The following is a 6,553-nucleotide window of genomic DNA, read 5'->3' on the forward strand; positions in this document are numbered from 1 at the left end:
TGTGCTCCTTGATAATTTTCTCAAAGGTCTTCCCAAGGACAGAGGTGAGACTAACTGGCTTATAGTTACCCAGGTCTTCCTTTCTCCCCATCTTGTAACTGGGGACTGCACTGGCCCTTTTCCAGTCCTCTGAAACCTGGCCTGAGCACCACGAGTGCTCATACAGCCATTCCAGGGGCCCTGCTGTGACCTCTGCCAGTTCCCTCAGTACCCTCAGATGAACAGCATCCAGACCTGCTCATTTAAACACATCCAGACCCTTCAGAAGTTCCCTAACTAAATTGTCCCTGACCCTAGGCATGGTGTTATTTTCCCTGACCCTAGTTGGGGAGTTGTTCCAGTCCCTGCTCAGAAATATGGAGGCAAAGAACTTGTTGAGCTTTTTCCTTTGCTGCAATCACCAGATTGCCAAGCCTGTCCTGTAGGGGCCCCACGTTTCCTAGTGCCTTCTTACTCCCTATGTATTTGAAAAAGGTCTTTTTGTTATCCTTAATTTTGGTTGCCAGCCCTAGTTCCATCTCTGCCTTGGCCTTCCTAACTGCCTCCCTGCAATCATGAACAACAGAGGTGTAATCTTCCTTGGTGATTGCCCCTTGCTTCCACTGATTGTATGCCATCTTTTTTGCCCTCAGGCCCTCCTGGATGCCTTTACTGAGCCAAAGGGGCTTTAGCACTCTTGCCCCCTTTGGTTCACATTGGGACTGATTCCCTCTGAGCTCAGAGGATCCTCTCCTTAAGGAACAACCACCATCCTGGACTCCCATATCATTGAGGCTCCGAGTCCCCAATGTCTCTCTTACTAATCTCCTTAGCTTATTGAAGTTGGCCCTCATGAAGTCAAGGACTTTTGCCTTACTGCTTGCTTTCACCACCCTGGGCCGCATAGTAAATTCCAGCAGATAATGGTCACTAATGCCTAGGTAGTTGAGCACCCGCAGATCCCTCACCAGGTCATTGCCTGTGGCAAAGACGAAGTCCAGGAAGGCATTTCCTCTGGTGGGATTGTGTACCTCCTGGGTCAAGTGGAGGTCCTGTATGCAGGCTAAAAACCTATGTGAACATTCAGACCTGGCTGACTGATCCTCCCAGCAGATGTCTGGGTAGTTTTGGTCACCTATGACAACCACATCCCTTGTCCTTACAGCCTCCGTGAGCTGACCTGAAAATTCCAGGTCCAGCTCATCCCCCTGGTGAGGCGGTCTGTAGTAGATGCCCACTATCAAGTCCCTTTCCCCATGACCCCCTTGCATTCTAACCCAGAGCGCCTCAGTTTGCCCCTCTTCTGAACCCATCCTGATCATTGAGGATGTGTACTGCTCTTTAACATAGAGCACTACACCCCACCCTTTTTTTCCCTACTTGATCCCAACCTATAGCCCTTGATGTCTACTGCTCAGTCATGAGTAGAATCCCACCAGGTTTCTGTCAGCCCAACCAGGTCTGTGTTTTTGCTAGCTAGCAGGAGGTTGAGTTCATCCTGCTTATTCCCCATACTTCCAGCATTTGTGTAGAGGCAGTTGAGACCTCCTATGGGTGTTCATGCTGCCCTCTTGTTCCCAAGCTTGCCCAGGCCCTTGTCACTTACCTGGGTTGTTTCTGTTCGCGTCACCCGGCTTGACATTGAAGTGTCCTCCTGTACCTCTGCATCCCCATCCCCCAATGAACCTAGTTTAAAGCTCGCCGTATGAGATCAGCCAACCTGGAAGACAAAGGGGGCTTCATGTACAGATGGTTTATGACTTCTAAGCCTCTTAAGCCTCCATCTATTTGGGTCTTCAGCTAATAGTTGATGGAGCAGGTGATTTTTTGGTCATCTCTTGCCTGTAATGCCAGTAATGATGTTAGGGTTTGTCTTTTTGTACTACTTGGTTTAAAACCCAAGAGTATGGAGAGTACATCTGTGTGTGTATAAGTTGTGCAACCTGTTATATGAGTCTCAGCACACTGTTAAAGATAGTGTTGACCTCTTTAGTGTGATGACTTGTGGACCATATAGGAGCACAATATTTTGGGGCATACAGCATTGCAGGTGTGGTGGTTCTGAGCACTTTAAAGTTGGCACCCCATGTCATGTTGGCTAAACATCTTAAGGCACCTACTAGGGGTGTGCAAAATGGGCCATATTCAATTCAGATTTGGCCCGAATCGGGGACAGTGATTCGATTAATTGATTTGGATCACTGTCCCGATTTGATTCAGCTGAATCTGAAGATTCAATTCTGAGTTGAAGAATCAGCGATTCGACCATAAATACAACTTTAAATGTTTTTTTTCACATACCTCAAGGTACCAGGTATGGCTCATGAATGCTGCAGTGCTGGAGCAGATGGAGAGTCCCACAGGAGCATGGGGGGCCCCCCTGCATGCTCGGCAGTAAACTTGGAAGTACTTCTAGTCCACTTCTGGGTCTGCTGCCAAGTGTGCAGGAGGGGTCCCCCTGTATTTCTCCTGGCTCAGCGATCAGATGTGGGGGGACCCTGGGTGGCCCCCCAGACCTAGGAGGTACCAGTCACTGAGCCGGAGAAGTGCTGGGGGACCCCCCCAGCACGCTCTCTGGCAGAACCAGAAGTGGACCAGAAGTGCTTCTGGTCTGCTTCCAGGTCTGCTGCCGAGTGTGCTGGGGAACCCCCTGTGCTCCTGTGGGACACTCCATCCGTCCCACCATCTCAGTGTTCACAAGCCACCTGGTACCTTGAGGTAAGTAGAAAAAACATTTAAAGCTATGTCTATATCTGAATCACCAAATCTTTCTGAATCTCTCTGAATTGATTCAGAGGGTTCCGATTCGATTCAGAGAGATTAAAGGGTCTCCTGATTCGATTCAGATTCAGAGATTTGACTACCAAATCGGGCTGATTCTCTGCTGAATTGAATCGGGGACCGACACTTCGCACAGCCTTAGCAGCTACCCATGCAGAGACTTTACGATTGACTTTCTGGATGTGATGTTTATAGTCAAGGGAATGTTCTAATGTTACTCCTCGCTAGGTTGGGGTATGCTCATGTGGTTGCCTACTCTGATATTCATAGTGGCTCTGGCTCAACAGTTGTCCAGGTGGAAGAATGATGATACTGATTTATTTATGCTCAACTTTAAGTGTCACTTGTGAAGACAGTCAGTGATGAGTTCCATTTCAGTACTCAGTGTCTTATCTAGTTCTGTATATCTGTTCCTTGGACTGCTATGGAGACATTGTCAGTGTATATATATTGCTTAGATGTATGCAGGAAGTCTGAGATATATACATTGAAGAGTATTGGTGCTAGCACTGACCCTTGAGGTACTCCATTCTTCAGAGTTCGTACTCTGCTTTTTTTCCGTGGCTGGTAGTGAGTTTGAATAATCTGCTGGAGATCATGTTCATGATGAAAGCACATAGCTTGCGGTTGGGTATCATGGAGTGCAGTTTATATTTGAGGCTTTGATGCCATACAGCATGCATCTGCATGAGTAGCCTATTAACACTGAGCGGTAGTGTGCTGGGCAAAAACTGTGCAAATACTCTACTGTGCAGTAGTATTAGACTACTATGCAGTAAGCATCACTAAACACCCATGTGCCGGCACTACTGTGCAGTAGTGCAAGCTACTGTGCATTGATTTAGTACTTGGTTAACCAAGTACTAAATTTAATGCGCTGTAACTACAGCGCATTAATGAACATGTAGATGTGCCCACAGTGTCGTAGGTGGCTGTGAAGTTGATAAAGACTGCATCTGTTTTCTGCCTCACTTAAAATCCATTTTTTATATCAGATGTAAGTAATATAACTTGGTCAGTGGTATGCCACTTTTTCCAAAAGCCAGCTTGTTCTTTTGGGAGCTGGGGATCAATGTTCTCTATTCTATTCAGGATTATGTGCTCTGTCGCAGGGCACTGAAGTAGGGGCTCCACAGCGGTGTGGGGACCCCGGTGCCAGAGAGGGCACAGCATGTAGGGGTGCACTGCCTCAGCCCTGAGGAGGGGCACAGTGCATTGGGGGCCAGGCACGGCTACGGCCACCTGAGCCCCTTGGAATTTTGGGAGCAAGACTGAGGCCCCGACCCAGGAAGACAAGGTCAGGGTAGTCATGGCTCAAAAAGAAATGATGGAAGGTCAAGGACAGGAAAACTTTGTCAGGCAGTTGAGAAGGGAAGAGATGGAAGAAAAGGTGGACCGATTGGAGTGGGAGCTAGGACTAGCAAAGGCCCAGAAAGAGAGAGCTGAAGCAAAGTCAGCAGCCTTAGAGCGACAATTATCACTGGGTAAGAAAGAGGGAAGTGCAAAAGAAATCAGGCGTCTAGTAGCTGCAGAGGCAGAGAAAACGTGAATAATGGAACAACTGATTTCCCAAGAGGCTCAGAAGAGTCAGGGGAGGGAAGAGAAGCTGCAGAAGATGCAGAGGGAGATGATGACCTGGATGGCTCTGTCTCCTAAGACCTGCACAGCTCAGACAGAGGAACAGCAGGAGATGCAGCAAAAGCTGGACGTGGCCAAAAGCCTAATAGGGGTCCTACAGAAGGAAGTCCGCAGTCAGGTGGACCACATAGAAGGTCTACATGAGGACCTAGAGAGGTGGCAGGAGAGGTGTTTGGAGGCCCAACATTCGGTCAAACAGTTGCAAGAAAATCTGAACGAAAACCGTGCTCAAATTGAGGAAGATAACAAGGTGGTAGTGCGGGAGATGGAAAGGGTAAAAGCTTTTATGATAAACCGTGAGGCACTGCGCGATCAATACCGGTCCCTTGAAGGGGAGCTAGAGGACCAGAAAAAAGAGAATGAGGAGTTAAGGGCTCAGGTACAGAGCCTGGAGGCAGGAAAAGACCACCTTAGAGAACAGACACAGTCACTTAGGACCCATCTAAGAGACAGCCAGACTAGAGAGGCGGGCATAACTGCAGAAAAGGGACAGCTGCAGTTGGAAATGCAGACTCTGAGGGAAGAAGTGCAGAGGCTGGGGGCTGATAATGAGAGGCTATAAGAGACAAATAGCCAGATGGCCCTGAAACTCCGAGAGTTCAAGGAAGGCGAGAGGCCAAAAGAGAAGGCAATAGCCAAGCAGGAACTGCAGACCCTAAAGAGTACGGACACACTAAGGAAAAAGTTGGAGGCTCTTAAGACTCTACTTGCGGGGTACGTGAGAGCCACTAAGCTGGAATTCCAGGAGAGGGAGGCCCTTATGGAATCCCTGAAACAAGCCGAGGCACAAGTCGAGAACGCGCGGTCTAGACTTATGCAATACCGAGAGTAAGAGGGATGTCCTAGGGTCAAGAGTTCTGCGAGTATTAAAGAGGAGGCCGAGCACGGACAGTTGGGGAGGAACATCAGGGAGGAGGCTCCCATGGAAAAGAAATTGGAAGCTGCACAAAGGGAGGCCCAGTCTGCCATCCTAAAATACTGGGACCTGAGGTGGGACCAGTGGCAGAATCGCCGCTCACAAAAGATGAGCCAGCTAGAACACCAGTTGAGGGAACTATCCCTATTGGAAGGCAAGGGAGGAAGGGTAGCGCCTAGTCAAGGGCAGTCAGAGGTGGCTGACTTAGCGGAGATAAGGACAGTAAGGAAAGATGAAAAGACTTCTCCGAGGAGTGAGACCCCCTGCCCAATTGACAGGGGCTGTGCACAGGCAGTCCCGCGTCCAAGGTGAGACGGGTCAAAGATAGGCTTCATGAACAGGAGAGCGACGCAGTCCAGAAAGGAAAAGGGAGCCCAGGCATGCGAGATGAAGAGGAGGGAACAATCAGCCAGAAAGAGATTAGAGCCTGAGAAAAGACCTCAACTATATATGAGTAGCATTCCCAGATGGATCACGTGGAAGACACTAAGAAAGATCATTGAAGAAAACGTTGGAGGAGTGGCCTATGTAAAAATCTATAAGGGGCCTGGAAGGAGATCCACTGGCCAGGGAAAAGTGGAATTTTGGAGAGAAGAAGATGCCCAGAAGGCACTGAGTCGTCAGTGGGAGATCTGGGGAAGGCTCCAAGACCTTCAGGGAGATGGAGAGAGATCTGTAACCCGACAATTTACCTGGAAGAAAGGACCCAGGTGGGAGGAAAGGGAAAAGAAGTCTCAGAGGGTAGGCAGAAGCTTAGCCAGTGAAGGGCTTAATTTACCAAGGTTGGCTAATGTGGGGGGACTACTTGTGGCGGGTACATCCCGATAAATCCCACGTGGTGCGCCTTGGGGAAAAGGCAAGTAGGAGGTGCCTGAAAACCTCCGCCTCCAGTAACTGAGCAGCCGGATGCCTTAAGAAAACCCAAGGGAAGAGCCTTGATGGATGTCGCACCTCTCAAAATGAAGTACACCCCAGTGAGTTGTGAACTTGTGGGGGGAGGTGTGTCACAGGACACTCCCGTGCCCTGCTCCTAGTGAGTTATGAACTTAAGGGGGGGAGGTGTGTCACAGGGCACTGAAGTGCCCTGCTCCTAGGGAAAGGTACAGGTGCCGGTTGCCAGGGTGACCGCAGTTTGGTCAGCTGACCGGAAGGGGGCAGGGCCCGGCCTATATAAACAGCCTAGGCTGAGGCTAAGCAAGCAGTTCCCCACTAACATCCAAGGGAGAAGGAGCTCTGCTA

This window comes from Gavialis gangeticus, unplaced genomic scaffold (genome assembly GCF_001723915.1).
Source record: "Gavialis gangeticus isolate Ggan-Ray unplaced genomic scaffold, GavGan_comp1, whole genome shotgun sequence".
Lineage (NCBI taxonomy): Eukaryota > Metazoa > Chordata > Crocodylia > Gavialidae > Gavialis > Gavialis gangeticus.